At 36.6% G+C, this 17,214-nt stretch overlaps 1 protein-coding gene across 2 annotated transcripts in view; it reads left to right on the forward strand.

Annotated features, from left to right (window-relative positions):
• Positions 1-17,214, forward strand: part of Cabcoco1 (ciliary associated calcium binding coiled-coil 1) — a 116,961-nt gene that overhangs the window by 416 nt on the left and 99,331 nt on the right. The window lies entirely within an intron of this gene.

Below are 17,214 nucleotides of genomic sequence, written 5' to 3' on the forward strand. Positions count from 1 at the left end.
CACACACACACACGCACACACACACATTCTCAAAAGTTAATAAGCAGTGAACTAGGATTTCGGATCAGGAGTACTGTGTGACATCTGCACTCCTTTCAAAACTTCTGGTTTTGGAGACAGACTCTCACTACATTGTTGAATTGCTGGGTTGCGCTCAAAGTGACCATCCTCCTTCGTCGGCTTCCGACAAGGCCCCGGGTGCGAGATCCCAGACTTTCCCACGCGTCCGTCCCTCTTTGAGGTTGCTGTGGAGGCTTCTGCGGTGACCACAGGTGCAGTGTCACTGAACAATCCCTGGCGCTTGGTGCGCATCAGCAGGCGCGGTTTCCACTCCTGTTATTTCCCCATTTCTCTGAGCAGATAAATACATGCTAGCAGATAGGACAAAGGACAGCAGCTGAAGATCATTCTTGTCGCCAAGGCTTAGTGGCTCATCACCTCCAGATTGTTCAGGAAAGTCCTTTAACCTCTTTGGATCCCAGGGACCTCCTGTGTGACATGAACGCATCCTTAGGACCAGCCCTGAATAATAGGTTTTACTAACTTTACTTGGAAACCTACTAGCCTCTCACACCAAAATGTATAAATCTCCACAGAGAGATCTTGCTGCTATCATGGTGGAACTTTTCTCGAATTTTTCTGAGGCTCTCTGCGTTAGCGCTGCCGTACTCACGTATTAGTGTAGACCACAGTTCCTGCGCGCCATGGATTAGGTTGAGATGCAGTTTCACAAATGAACTGCAAGGAGCCCGTAATTGCGTGTCCTGCTCCCAGACACGCGAGCCATTCTCAGGCCAGACACCTCCCGATCTGCACATGGGCCGCGGGGGCATCCGATTCTCGCGTGGGCCTTTTGAAATAAAATTAGCATACATTAAATGCACATTTTTAATGTGATAAGCTGATTTCTAAGCCAGTTACTCCCTTGTGATCTCTAATGTAAGTAATACAGTTTCTGAAGTAGCATAGAAAATTTCCCAATTAAATTGTGTTATTTAAACATGTACAAAAATGTCCCAGAATACACAGTTGTCCGTGAACGCATACACATACTTACTCAGGTAGAAAATAGACTTTTAAAGAAAACTGATAATTCAGGTTATTAATAAAACAATTTTTTTTATTTTGAAAAGAAAACAAAAATTTAAAATACCAAGAAGTACTGATGGCTGCTGATAAAGCTCAGTGGCATGAGAGCTCCTGAGTTCAAAGCTGGTACCAAAAAAAAGATAGTGCATCTAAGAAGTACCAAACATTTCAGAAGAAAAAAAAAGTCCTACTGATTGTGTATTGTATTGTATTGTATTGTATTGTATTGTATTGTATTGTATTGTACTGTATTATGTATTTGATACAGAGTCGCACTATGCAGCTAGGACTTATAGTGATACTCCTGTTTTCAGCCTCCCCAGTCCTGGGATTACATGCGTGCACCACCACACCAGGTCTTGGTGGCTGGCTCAATATGCCTGGGGGGTGTCGGGGATCAAACCCGGGTCCCTGTGCTTGCCTAAGCAGGTGCTAAGTCCACTGAGCTATCGTGCTGTCCCTCTACTGCTTGTTGTAATGCATAAGTCAGATGAATGAAGGAACCAGATAATTATCATTTTAGGACTGACTGTTTCCCTGTTTTTTACATTCTTGAAGGAGCAGTTGATTCCCATAATGGGCAGTTCAGGACATGCTCAGTTTTTTTAGTTAGTAACAAATCCAAGAAGTACCTCGTAGCATGGGCTCATTTGGTAGCGCCCATCTCCTAAGACGCCACAGTAATATGCTACAAGGCAAGCTACACAGTCTGCTGCAATGCAAGCAGAGGTTTAGAAGACCACAGGGCAGACCAGCAGTTGCTCCACAGAGCAGCGTTTTCCACTGCAATGGCAGGTCCTGTCTTCTCCCTGTTCCCACTGACCAGAGTCACAAAGGTTTGACAGAGAATATGGCAAGATCCTCTTGTAGTTGTTCCCAACACTGTCACTTTTGGGGGAACACTGAAGGTTCTTCCTAGGTCCCCAGAGCTCATCCCTAATGGTATCATTTTGAATAAATCCTCTGTCCAAATTGACTTAGCCAGTAGACAGTGTACTCAGGTGAGCCATGTAATAGTGAAAAATTTCTTTTCTTGCCAAGTCTATGAGAAAAAAGCACAAGCCTCCCTAGGGGGAGATTTTCCATGTGTTGGGGATGGCCAACACCTAGAATAAAAGCAAAGGATTATCTTAATCGCAAAGTGGGCACTCAATAAATTATAACTAATTAAATTCAGGGGTGGCCTGAAATATGCCAAGAAAGGTAGTTATTGTAAATTAAATTCTTCTCAAAGAAATTGTGTGAACAAGTAAACATGAAATGTAGATCCAGGGAAAAATTTTTTTTTCTGTGATGTTACATAAGCTTTGCTTGCCAACTCTCCGAATGCGACATTCCAGTTTCTCTAGTAGTACTGCAGAAAATGCCTCCCTTTAAAATGTAAAACTAAACTTCTGGCATTTATCCATATGAATACGGAGGAACAGCGAAAAAGCCATCCGTGGTAGCGCATATTTGCAAGCTCAGCACTCAGGAAGCTGAAGCAGAAGGATTTCTGTGTATTTGAGGCCAGCCTGGACTACATAATGAGTTCAAAGGCAGCTTGGAATGCCTAATGAGACCCTCTCTCAACAAACACACAAAAACAAAAAAAATGACAATAATTTGAAAATGTTTTCTTTCTCCTATAGAGACCTGTAAGTAAAAGTTTGTAAAAGTATATAACCATTTTCTCTGTGGTTTATCAGCTCTCTTTCTTCCTAGTTTTTAAAATATTACTTGGGAAATAGAATCATTTAAGTACCATAATTACAAGGAATATGCTTCAACTCACATCATAGACCTAAAAGAAAATGGAATTGGTTTCCAGGTGCTTCTTATAAGTAATCTCTCTTAATGTCTTTTTAAAAAAAATTATTTGTTGTTGTTGTCAGTACTGAGGATTAAAGCCAGGGCTTTCACGCTGAGCCACATCCCTGGATCTTTTTACTTTCATTTTTATTTGGTGACGGGCCCCTCTAGGTCAATCACTATGCTGCCCGCAGGCTCGCGGAAATGGTGAGCATCCAGTCTCAGCCTCCCAGAGCGCTGGGGTTACTCCTACACGCAGCTGATAACGCCTCAGTGTACTGCCGCAGCCCCCAGCAGGCGCTGTTTATTCAGTGCTTTGTGGTTTTCATGAGGACACATGCATAGTCTCGAGTGGAAAGCCTGGGTTGCTTGCTTTTGGGGTTGTCTGGGTCCCAGATGAGCCCGTAGCCAGGCTTCTGTACCCTACAAAGTCTAGGAAATGTTAGAAATCATTAACTCAGAGTCCAGCTTGGGCAGCATGATGGTCAGGTTGCTGCTACTGCAATGGCATTCTAAGAGCATTTCTTAGAATTATGACCAATGTGAAAGCAAATGCTGTGGTCAGCAATGTAGATCAACCCGGGCAAACTGCGTTGTGACGTAAAATAGGAAGGTGTAAATGCACCACAAAATGTTAGTGTGCAGCAGTAGTATTTATGTGTAGGGCCACTAGGAAACCTCTGCAGTAGGCAGGAAGGTACTGATACATTTCTGGGCTTGTCTTTCTCACTATTTTCTTCAGGGTTGTTGTCTTGGTTAAAGTTATACCTTCCTCTGCCTCTATGCTCCCCCTCGGGTGGTTCCTCATCATCTTCAATATCCTCGGAAGATTTCATAAGTTTCATTTTACTAAAGTCAAGTATTTAATAGTCTAAAATGTATTTAGTGTATTTGAATTAAAAAAATATTTTATTTATTTTATTTATTTGGTACAGGGTCTTGCTACACAGCTCGGACTGATAGTGATTCTCCTGTCCCAGCCTCCCCAGTACTGGGATTACAGACGCGTGCCACCATGCCTGGTTTGGGTGGCAGGCACGGCACATCTAGGATTCCTGGGCCCACACAGCATATGGTACCAGGGATCGAACCTGGTTCTTGAGCTTGCCAGACAGGCACTTAGACCACCAATCTATCTCTCTAGCTCTGCATTTAGTATATTTTAAATGAGAATCTAATTTTGTTTCCTTCTAGAGGTGAATCACCAGTTGTCATCTTAATTTACTGAATAAACCATTATGTTTCTTCCTGTTGAGAATAGACTGCCTGTTGCCATGACAGCATATCTATATATGAATGGACATAAGAATGAGCAGAATAGTGGGATGGAATAAAGAATTTAATACATGTATTCCATTGCAGTGTCAATGTTGTATCAGTTTTATATTAAGCTCTAATACTTGATTTAGAATTGTACCTCTCACTACTGTTCCAAATGTGTGCATCCTCTTATAAGAGCTTTTGCAAAGTTCCGGAACAATCTCATGGGAATTTGAAATTGTCATCATATTAAATGATTAAGACCAGAGAGATCAAAACATTTGAAGATTCTGAATAAACTTTTTTAATCAATTCTTATTTTTTAATCCTTAGATAAAATTTTTAGAATTTCTTTGTACAGTCTTACACAAATAAATCCTTGGGATAGGAAGATGGCTCAGTGGAATAAGTGCTTCCTTGGCAAGTGCAAGGACCTGAGTTCAATCCCTGGTTCCGAAAAAAAAAAAAAAAAAAAAAAAAAAAAAAAAAACACCAAATAAATTTTTGTATATTTATTACCAAATATGATTGGTTATATTACTTATAATATTTAACTGTTTAATCAAGCATAATTTAACCAAGCTTTTGCCATTGCAATTTTGGATTAGTTGTTCATATAGCGGAAGCCAAGTGACTTTTCTATATTTATATTGTATACAACTGTTATACATGAACATTTACCATCTTTCTTATTAACTGAAACAATATTAGTATAATGTCAGCTTTTGTAGGTGTAGTCATATTATGCAATTTTCAAATAAATATATCTTTGTTTCTAATATATAAGCCATGGATGATATTTAGTTTTACTGTATAGCACCTCTAGAGCAAGGTACATTACAATAGTGTTATTAGTTATTGCCCTTTTTGGTTCTTGGTTTTCTTTCTTTTGTTTTGTTTTTTTATTTTGAAGAGTGAAAACAAAAGCAAAAACAAATAGTAGAAACAAAGACAGAATAGGACAACATATAGGAGTACATATGTTACAGATTTTCAAAATGAGAATAACTAACTATGGCTTCTATATTATCTATTTTTATCATCAGATCTGTTGCTCAGATTAATAGAAATCGTTATACAAGATTGGACAAATAATTATTAACTCTTGCTTCCAAGAAACTAACTTTCTCTATTTTCTTGTCTTCTTTACTTTTTAAAATTTTATTTTATTTTGAAGAGTAAACACAGAAGCAAAAACAAATACAGAAAAAGACAGAAACAGGGAAACTTACAGCAATACATATGTTATAGATTTTCAAAACAGGAATAGCTAATTAACAGTGGTTGTTATATTATCATCAAAACTGTTGATCAAATCTCAGTTTAACAGATACAGTGATGCAAGGTTGTGGAAATAATCAAATATTGGCACTTGCTTACAACAAATCTTTTTTTTTTCCCTTATCTTTTTTGTTTTAATTTCTTTTAAAGAGTATAATAATTGTTAAGAAATTAGAGATGGTACACATTTAAAAGAACAAGGTAAGAGGCATTCGACCATAGGTTTTGTATTACACATTGCTGTCCTTGATCTGGTTGCTCAGATCGCAGGTCAATATGCAGAGTCAGTCAAAGTGAAAACTTTAAACATTAACTGCTATGTTCAAAAATACTGATGGAAATTATGAGTACAAGCATTCAGCCATCCTGTATATATACTTGCATGTTTTTCCCTCCTTCCTTTTGCCTATCTTTTTTCCTTTCTCTTATCTTCATTGTTTAATCCTTAAGTTCAGTTTCTTTCCATTTTACAATATCTATTATACCTTTCAAGTTTTATTTTTTCTTTGAGGTTCTCACACTAGGGAGACAATACAATATTTATGCATGTGGGTCTGATTTATTTCATGTATATAAGAGTATAGCCTTTAGTTGTATCCACTCACTATAAAGGCTTTGAGGTTTCTTTATAGCTGAGTAATATCCCACTGTATAAAAATACCACATCTTTCTTCATCCATTCCTCAAGTGATGGGCATTTTGGTTGTTTCCAAGATTTGGCTATGACAAATTGTGCTGCTATAAACATGAGTGCACATATATCCTTATGGAATGATGTTTTCAGTTAGTTTGGGAAAATACCCAGAAGGAGAATGGATGGATTGAATGGGATTTCCAGTCCTAGTTTTTTGAGGAGTCTCTGCCTTGATTTCCATAGTGTGTGTACCAGTCTACATTCCCAGCAACAGTGAAGAACAGTTGCTTTTTTCCCCACAGCCTCTCCACCCTTTGATATTAGTTGATTTCTTTATGATAGCCATTCTTCCTGGGAAGAGATGGTATCTCCATGTTGCTTTAATTTGCATTTCTTGAGTGGCCAGTGCTGTGGAACATTTTTTCTTGTATTTACTTGCCACTTGTATTTCTTCTTTTGAGAAGTGTGTATTCATCTCACATGCCCATTTTTGGATTGGGTCTTTAAATTTTAGGGGCTGATTTTTTTTTTTTTTAGTTCTTAATATAATTTAGTTAGAAGTCTTTTGTCTGAATGATTGTTGGTTAAGATTTTTTCCCAATTTGTCGGTTGTCTTTTCACCATGTTGGTGACTTCTTTTGATGTGCACAAACCTCTCAATAAGATGAGAGCCCAGTTGTTGATTCTTTGCAGTATTTTCCATGCAGTGTGGTTTTTCTTTCATGAACTGTCTGCCTACTCTTATGTCTTCAAAATTTCCGCTTGCTTTCTCTTCAGGAGATTTAGTATTTCTGTTTTAATGTTTAGATCTTTAATCCATTTTGACTTTAGTTTAGTGCATGGTGATAGATGCGAGTCTAGTTTTAGTCTTTGGCATATGGAAAAGCAGATTTTCTAGCACTATTTGTTAAAGAAGCTTTCTTCCAGTGAACACATTTGGCCCATTTGTCAGGGATAAGATGGCTAAGTGCGTTTGTAGTTGTATTGGCATCTTCTAATCTACTCCTTTGATCTTCAGGTCTGTTTTTTTGCCAGTACCATGCTGATTTTATCACAATGGCTTTGTAATATAATTTCAAGTCAGGGATTGTAATGCTTCCTGCCTTGCCTTCGTTGCCCAAGATTGCCATTGCTATTCGTGGTCTTTTCTGATTCCAAATAAATTTTAAGAATGTTTTCTCTAGATCTGTGAGATAAATTGATGGTATTTTGATAGGGATAATATTAAATCTGTGTAACAATTTTGGGAGTATGGCCATTTTTGCAGTGTTGGTTCTTCCTATCCAAGAACATGGAATATCTTTCCATTTTTTTTGAGAGATTGTTTGGAGGTTCTAGCAGGGGAGCGCAGCAGCTCCTGTACCCTTGACTGAGGAACCGTCCTCCTTTGTTGGGGGTGGTCGTCCTCTTCGACCAAGCATGCAGCTTCAGGAGGGATGCACGTGGAGCATGGAGGGAGGAAGAGGACACCCGCCTAGCCAGCCAGATCAGCCTAATCAACCCTGGCAATCAGCAGGGTGACAGAAGTTGCAGCCAGGGGCCCTCATATCCATATCTTCCATTTTCTGAAATCCTCTTTGATCTCTCTCTCTCTTTTCTTTTAGAGGATTGTAATTTTCATTGTATAGATCTTTTACTTCCTTTGTTAGATTGATTCCTAAGTATTAGATTCTTTTGGATACTATTCTTAAGGGTACTGTTTCTTGAATTTCTCTCCCAGTGAGTTTGTTATCTCTGTAGAGGAATGCTATTGATTTTGGGGTGTTGGCTGTGTATCCTGCTATGCTAATGAATTTGTTTATTAATTCTAGGAGCTTCTTGGTGGAGTTTTTTGGGTCTTCCAAGTAGAGTGCTATGTCATCTACAAATAATGATAGCTTAACTTCTCCTTTTTCTATTCTTATTCCTTTTAGTTCTCTCTCTTGTCTAATAGTTATAGCTAATGTTTTAAGAATTATATTGAATAGGAATGGTGATAGAAGATTTCCTTGTCTTGTGCCTGATTAGAGAGCCAAAGCTTTCAGTTTTTCTCCATTTAGAGGTATGTTGTCTGTTGGTTTGTCATAGATACCTTTTATCAGGTTGAGTTACAGGCCATCTGTTCCAATTTTCTATAGGGCTTTGATCATGAATTAGTGTTGGACTTTGTCAAAGGTCATTTCTGCATCTATTGAAATGATCATGTGGTTTTTGGTTTTGGTTATATTGATATAGAGTATTACATTTATAGATTTGTGTATGTTGAGCCATCCTTGCATGTCTGGAATGAATCCTACCTGGTTGTGGTGTGTAAACTTGCTGATTTGCTCTATGCTATTTGCCAGCATTTAGTTGGGAGAATTTTACATCTATGTTCATGAGGGACATTGACCTGTATTTCAATTTTTTGGTTGGATCTTTCTCTGGTTTCTTTAACAGTATAATACTTGCCTCCAAGAATGATTTTGGTAGTATTGCTTCCTTTTCAATTTCATTGGAGAGTTTGAAGTGTATTGGGATTAAATCTTCTCCAAATTTCTTGTAGAATTCAGTTGTGAATCCATCAGGACCTGGGCTTTTCTTGTTAATAAGGTTTTTTTTATTACATTTTCGATTTCATTTGCTGATATTGGGTTATTCAGAGTTTTTATACCTTCTGGATTCAGTTTTTGCAGTTTGTACCTATCTAGGAATCTGTTCATTTCTTTCGTGTCCTAGGAATCTGTTCATTTCTTTCGTGTCTTCAATCCTGTGAGAATAAAGAATTTTAAACTAGCTATTGATGATCTTCTGAATTTCCACATTGTAATAATTTCTCCCTTTTCATTCTTTATTGAATTTAAGGTTTTATTGAGAAGGTTAGATAGGGGTTTATCGGTTTTATTTATTTATTTATTTATTATGTATTCAGTATAGTCTACAATGTCTCACTACACAGATCAGACTCACAGTGATCCTCCTGTTTTTGGCCTCCCAAGTGCTGGGATTACAGGTGCACATTACCACACCCAGTCTCATTCACTGTCTCAGTGTGGGACTGAGCATGGCACACTGGATATTGAACCCTGGTCCCTGCATCTGCCTAAGCAGGCAGTTTATTCTGATGAGCTATCTGGCCAGCCCTAACAGTTTTCTTTAATCTTTCAAATAACCAGCTTTTGGATTTATTAATTCTTTGTATTGTTTTATTCATCTCAATTGCATTGATTTCTGTTCCAATATTTATAATTTCCTCCTGTCTTTGGACTTTGAGTTTGCTTTGCTCTTCATTCTCTAAAAGCTTGAGGTGTAGCATTAGGGTACTTATTTGTTCTTACTCTGTTTTGCCTAATGTGTGAGTTCACTGGTATAAATTTTATTTGAAAAACTGCTTTCAGGGTCAGGGAGATGGCTCAGTAGAATAAGTGCTTCCCTGGCAAGTGCAAGGGTCTGAGTTCAATTCCTGGTTCCATCAAAAAAATAAAATAAAATAAACGTAAAATAAAATAAAAGCTGCTTTCATTGCATCCCACAAATTTGGGTAGTTGTGTTTGAATATTTGTTGGATTATAGATAATGTTTACTTTCTTCCTTAATTTCATCTGTAACCCACTGGTTGCTGAAAGGGTGTTATTTAATTTCCATATGTTTATGGAGTTTCTGTAATTTCTTGTCATTAATTTCCATTTTAATTGCACTGTGGTCAGATAATATGTAAGGGATAATTTCTGTTTTCTTGCATACTTAAGCATGATCTATGGATTGGTATGCATCTGAAAAGAATGTGTATACAGATGTTGTGGGGTGTAGCACTCTGTATATGTATGTATATGAACACTAAGTCAATTTGTTCAAAGGTTTGGTTCAGTTCTACCACCTCTTTGCTAAGTTTTTGTCTGCTTGATCTATCTTTTTGAGATAAGAGTGTGTTAAGGTTCCCTGTTAAGACTGTGCTATTGATTATTAGATTTTTATGTCCTTTAAAATTTGTCTTATGTATTTGGGTGCTCCCCTATTTGGTGCATACATATTTATGAGCGTTATCTCTTCCTCCTGAATTTCTCCGCTAACCAGTATATAGTGACCTTCTTTATCTTACATGATCATTCTTGGTTTGAAGTTCAGGTTGTTTGCAAGCTGAATAACTAGCCCTGCTTTTATGTGAGGTCCTGGTGCATTTAGTATGATTTTCCATTCTTTGACTTTCAGCCTATGAATTTCTTTGTGAATTGAATATATTTCTTGTATAACCTGAAGTACTTTGCTCCATGCTCTTCTTGACTTAATGGTTTGTGCGGAGAAATCTGCTGTTATACTGATGGGTTTTCCTTTAAGTGTCATCTTTTCCTTAGAAGCTTTTATTATGTTGTTCTTGTGCTGAATTTCTGGGATCTTGATTATCATATGCCTGGGTGTGGTTTTAATTGGGTTGATGTTATTTGTAGTTCTATGTGCCTTGGTTGCCTGAATGTCAGATTGCTTCTCCATACTTGGGAAGTTTTTTTGCTATTACTTTTGTCCATGTTCTTTTTATGTCATTTGTGCTGATCCCTTTCTCATTAATGCCCATTCTTATGTTGTTCATCTTTGCATTGTCTTGCAACTGTTGAATGCTTATTTCCTGGATCCTAGTTGTTTTTGAGAGACTTTTCCTTATCTTTTCACTAGCTGCAGTGGTGCCTTCAAGGTCTCAAAGTCTATCTTCACTTTCATTCAAACTATTTTGCCAACTTTTAATGGAGTTTTTAAATTCTTGTATATCCCTTTGGATCTGCTTTATGCATTCTATTTCTTTCCTGTATTGCTCATGCAAGGTTTCCATCACTGTTCCACTCTGCTCTATTTTTTAAAATCAGTGTATTCTTTAGAAATGCTTAGTAATTCTTTTATTGTAGTCATCATTTTTTTTAATCTGGGAAATTATTTTTCATCTGACGCCCTCCATACTCTTCTGTAGTTATTTCTTTACTTCAGTTGCTATTATTTCAGCAAATTCAAGAATCCAACTGGTTGGTTTCCAATTTCTTCTATGATGATGCCTCTTAGGTTCATTCTGGGTGGGCTCAGGGCCTGAGAATGCATTTTGCCCCTTTTTATCATTTTCTACCTCAGAAAGAACTCTTTATTTTTGTTTCTGTGATACTTTTTTGTGATGTTTGATAGTAGGCAGTTGTATCACTGCTGTTACAGCCTCTCTGTAAAGAGTTTTTTAGGAATCTCTCCTATGTCAGAGATTCTTGTTTTGTGTTTGCCCCAATATTTTGCCTTCTCTATGATTGAGAGTGAGATATTGGTTTCTATTTGCCACTGTCCTCTGTTCTTCAGTGTGAGACTGGTGAGGTTGTTACACAAGTACCTCCCAATATTAATACCCAAGAGAAAGGGGTTTCCTATTTACAGTGGTACAATTAGCAATAGTAATAACAAAGGTTGGCCAGATAGCTTAGTGGATTTAAGTGCCTGGTTAGGCAGACTCAAGGACCAGGGTTTGATCCCTGCTATGCCAACGCCACCCTAGGGCCACGTTGAGACAGTGATCATGGTAATGTGTTTGTAATCCCAGCGCTTGGGAGGCTGAAAACAGGAGAATCACTATGAGTCCAACCTATGTGGACCCTGTACTAAATACAAACAAACAACAACTACAACAATGAGAAAAGATGGCAAAGCAATAGTAATAACAGCTAGTGAAATTTAGAAATTAACAAACTTTTGTAACTAATGGATTGCATTTTAGACCATAAGAGCAAACATTATAGCTGCATAACAAAGCAGATCTTAAATTGGTAATTTGTATTTAAATTAGTTCTCCTGAGCTCTGTCTGGGCACCTCCCCTTCTTGCACCTGGAGTCTTCCAGGCAGACTAGCTCACCACAGTTACTTGCTACCACCTCTGTGCCATGAGGACGCTCCTATAGTTCTGGGCCTCAGTCTGTGCTTGGCTGGGAGCAGCAGTAGCCTCACCTCACCAGGTCTAGAACTACTGGACTCAAACTCGACTGGCAGAACCTGGCTTGGATCTGGCTGCTGTGTTTGGCTCCTTCCAGTTGAACTCTGTCCAAGTGGACTACTGGACTCTGTTGGCTGCCTGTCCCACAGCTCTTTCCTGGTAGACCCATTGAGGTGGAGTTTGTTCTTGGTATTTATGAGTGACTACTATTTCACTATTCAATATGACATTTGCTGTTGAACTTGGCAAATTGTGTCTTAAACATTTAGGTATTCTTTTCTATTTGCATTTACCCAGAGTTTCACTTCTAAATTTACAAAGTACTTTTTCAACATTTATTTACATAATCATAAGATTTGTATCATTTAGATTGGCTAATATTATGTTAGAGCTATTAGTGATGATTCCTAGTTTATTTTTGGAATTAATCACATTTGGTCATAATGATAGCTTATTATTCTTTAATTCACTGCTGGATTCAATTTTCTAAAATATATTTAATTATAATTTTATATCTATATTCATTAGTGATTTTAGTTTGTAATTTCTTTTTTCTGCTTCAAGGCATTATGCATAGTATGCTTAGTTTTAAAGATTAACTCTCTTCAACCTAAAACTTTAGACTGATTAATAGTTCTTGAATCTAAAATAGGCATATAGTTATTTTATAAACAGTGGAGTCCCAGTTTAGTTGATGTTTGTTTAGATCAGTTTTTCCCCTTATCCTCTGTCAATTATAACTTCTAATTTCCCTAAAATAAATTCATTTTCTTAGAATTTAAATATTTATTCCCACTTGATATGGTATATATTTATTTTTCTTCTTTATTTTGTAATCACACTTGCCAAACATTTGCCTATTCTCTTCACAAGAACCTTCTTTTTCTTTTACTTAGTTCTTCTTTCATTTATTTATTTCCTTTGGCATTTGAGCTCCTTAGCAACATTATGGTGAGGGAAATGAAACAGTCTCCTTAAGTACAAAATTTAAAAGGTCCTGAAATCCCAGTGACCCAGACGAATTATATTTTATTCACTACATTAGTAAAAATCAAAATTAATGCACAAAACCTATAATGGATCAAATTGTTAAATAAAGATGGGTGTTACTGACTTCCTTTGCCTCAGGCTGCAATGGGGCTTAAAGCAGAACTCTTCCTTACTTCATTTACTTTAAAGCTTGACAAAAGCCTTTCAAACCCTGACATTTGCAGAGAAGCCCAGGTTTTTTCTCTGTAATTAGGAAGCCCCTCTTCATTAATTAGGTGAAATCCATTATCTTTCTTTTAGTAAATATTTATCATAATATTTTCTATTTAAAAACTACCAATAGTGGACACAATCATGCCTTTAAAAGCTCACATTCTCTAAAAAAAGACATATATACAATGGTAGTGTGTTTAGGTTGATTAGAGGAAAAAGAAATCAGAGAAAAGATTATCTGGTAAGTAATACTAGGCTTGAAATTTCATTGCTTCTAGAATAACTGCTAAAACCAACCAGGTGGTGGAGTCAAATGAGTTAGCAGAGCAGTTTCATTTCCATATTTTTCTAGTCAGAGAGGTAATTTTATTGAGAAAGCCACAATTATATATTCACATTTTTAGTGTATTTTCTATTGAACCTCTTTGTAAATCAAAATGTATATATTGCAACATCAAAGATTTTTAACTACCTAATATTCTTTCAAGTGCAAGGTACTGTGTAAAACAAACAAAAGAGGCCTAGTTTAAAATGGGCACAGACATACAATTTAAAACAAAAACAAAACAAAAGCAAGCCAGAGGCGAACTGTACCAAAGACAATTAGTTTAGGCCTGTAAGTTTTAGTAAAAATTGTTGCACTAATATTAACCATCTTAGCCAAAATTATTATTGCTCAAAGGTTGAAATTATTGTATTCTTTTTCATATAATTCCTGTGTGACCTAGCTTTCTCCTATCTAGAGATTTTTTAAAAATCAAATAAATTTATCTGAATGTCTGAATGATTCACTTTTCGTGTATAATGGCATTTAGTATTTATAATGCCTGCAATTTTGTGTATATTGAAACCTATAAAATAAGTTTTAAATGTGAATTGCAATTTAGGTTTAAATGACTTGCCTTAGACCATGAAACTCATCAGAGGCCACACCAGGGAGACATCTGCGTCCATCCAAATCCTGTATTCCCTGTGCCCTAGTGTCAAGCAGTGTCACTATATGATAAAGATGAACCCAAACAGGCAGTTAGGGACCTCTGCTGACACACGGTGACCTACAGAATCCTGAGGTGAACTCAAAGATTTCAGGACTTCCTTGAGGGATTTACATTCTAATGGGACTGACAGGGTGGGAATTAATTATATTTGTCTCCCAATAAAACTACGTATCATTGAGAGACAGTTAAAAAAAGTATATAGCTACCTATATACCAGGGATGAAAATGCATACTAACTCATATGAAAAGATACTGACTTAATTCAATTTCCAAGTGTCCAAATGGCTAGGAGGGACAAAATATTATATTAGGCACTAAAATATTTTTCCTAATGAGTTTATAATCTAATCATATGTTCTAGTTTAGGCTAATTTGCTCACCCTAGATTACAACAAGATGATTAATATAGCATATTTTATTTTTAAAGCAGGTTTTTTATCTCTCTTTTTATGGGTTATACAGATTAATGAGTTTCATTTTGGCAAATTCATCCATGCACATACATTTTCACCTTCCTGTCACCCCTCCTGCCCTAATTTCATATTCTGTTGGAGTTGAGTTTTTATATTTTTCTCATGTCTGTTCCCCAATAACCTACCCTTATATTCCCTCCCCCGTTCTGTTATCCGTTTCTTCTTCTCTAGTAATAGTCTCATTTCTATTTTCTTTTTTTCCTTTTTAGATTCCACATACACTATTAGGGCAAATATGCAGTATATATCTCTCTGAGTCTAACTTATTTTGCTCAAAATGATAATTTCCAGACCCGTCCATTTTCTTGCAAATGACAGACATGTTTTGTTCCGTGTGGCTGAACAGTACTCTGTCATGTACATGGACTACGTTTTGTTTGTCCATTTGTCTGCTGATGGGCATCTGGGCTGGCTCCAGAGCTTGGCTATTGTAAGTTGTGCTACAATAAACATGACTATACAGTTATCTCTACAGTGTATTGACCTGAATTCCCTTGTGTATTACCAAGAAGTGATACAACCAAAACAAATGGTAATGCTAAATATATTATAAAAATTACAGTGATTTATAAAAAGTTTTACAGTGAAGCACACATTTTTATTAATACTTCTCAATATCCTCCCCCTTGCTTCCAACACATGTGTTCCCCCAAAAGTTTCTTACCACTGAAACAGTTCTGGAAATCCTTTCATAAGTGTCCTTACTCAGGCTGTCATGACTAAATGTTTAAATTTCTTGGTCATTTTGTTATTGACAAAGAGCCAAATTTGCACAGTGCAAGATTCAGTGGGGTGGATCAAAGCACATCATAATGTTTTCATTGACACCTGTTGATTAATAAGCTGAGATCAAAAACTAAGCTAAATGTTTGCAAATTTGTTCGAGTAAAAGTCACATCGTCATTAATTATCCTCAGAATACTAAAATACTCTTCCTTGTTTCAAACACACTTGCCCGTTTTTTCTTTGGAATGAGTCTTTACTATAATAAGTGATTTTTTAAATTTAAACATTCACCATAGTTTGAAGTCACCCTTTGTATTTTTAGGAATCTCTATATTTTCGCTGTGGCTGGTACCAATTCACATTCCCACAAAAAGTGTAGATGGGTTCCTTTTCCCCCACAGCCTCAACAGCATTAATTGTTTTCTATGTTATTGATGATAATCGTTCTGTTAGACTGAAGTGAAATCAAAATGTAGCTTTGGTCTGCATCTCCCTAGTACTTAAGAGTATTGACCATTTTCTCATTTATTCAATGGCCACTTGTACTTCTTTCCAAAGTGTTGCTCAATTTATTTGCCTGCTTATTGATTTGGTTATGTGGGGTTTTGGTGTTAAAATTTTGAGTTCTTTATGCATTTCAGATATTAATTCTCTGTTGGAAAGGGAACTAACTGGTAAGCATTTTCTCCCATTCTGTAGGCTATTTCTTCACAGAAGTTGTTTCTTTCTCCTGCTGTGCAGAAACTGTTTAATTGGATGTCCCACTTGTTACTTCTTGCTATTGTTTCCTGTGCTACTACTCTTCTATTCAGGAATACATGATAAAAACCCTAATGAAAGAAGGTATTAGAGGATCATTACTCAATGCAGATAAGACCGTGTATGACAAACCCACAGCCAGTGTCACTCAAATGGGGAAAAACTGAAAGCAATTTCTTCACAAATTGTACACCAGGCAAGAATGTTTACCCTCATCATTGTTATTCAATGTAGTTCTTAAAAGTATATCTAGAACAATTAGCCAAGAGAAAAGAAATAGAAAGGACACCAACAAGAAAGGAAGAAGTTAAGTTATCCTTGCTTGCAAATGATTTGATTCTATACTCAGAAGACTCTGAAGACTCTATCAAAACACTTTTACAACTGATAACTTAATTCAGCAAGGTATCAGGATATAAAATCAACAATAAAAATCCATAGCTTAACTATAGTAATGAAGTAGCTGAGAAAAAAATTAGGAAAAAAATTCTATACACAACAGATGCAAATAATATAAAATACCTAGGGATCAGTCTAGCCATGGAAGTGAAAGACCTCTGCAATGAAAAATTTTAGAAAACTGAGAAAGGAAATTAAAAAAGACACCAGACTATGGGAAGATCTATGTTCATGGATTCGCAGAATTAATATTGCTACAATGGCCATATTACCAAAAGTGATCCACAGATTTTATGAAACCCTCATAAAAATACAATGATTTTCTTCACAGAACTAGAAAAAAAATCTTAAAATTCATATGGAGACCGACCTAGAATAGCCAAAGCAATCCTAAGCAAGATGCACATTACAGCTCCTAATTTCAGATTATATGACAAAGCCATAAAAACAAAAACAATACTGTACTAGCATGAAAATAGAAATGCTGACTACTGGATACAATAGAAGGCACAGAAATAAACCAATACTAATACAGCAACCTGATTTCAGGCAAAGGAGCTGTGTTAGTTGGTACATTGTGTCCACTTGGCTGAATCAGCTCAGCACTTCTCAGCGTGGGGGCCTCGCCCTGCAGGTGGGCAGGACCCAAGAATTGAGAAAGGCTTCCTGCCGCCCTGCCAGACTTCCTGCCG

Source organism: Octodon degus, unplaced genomic scaffold (genome assembly GCF_000260255.1).
Source record: "Octodon degus isolate 3935 unplaced genomic scaffold, OctDeg1.0 scaffold00046, whole genome shotgun sequence".
NCBI lineage: Eukaryota > Metazoa > Chordata > Mammalia > Rodentia > Octodontidae > Octodon > Octodon degus.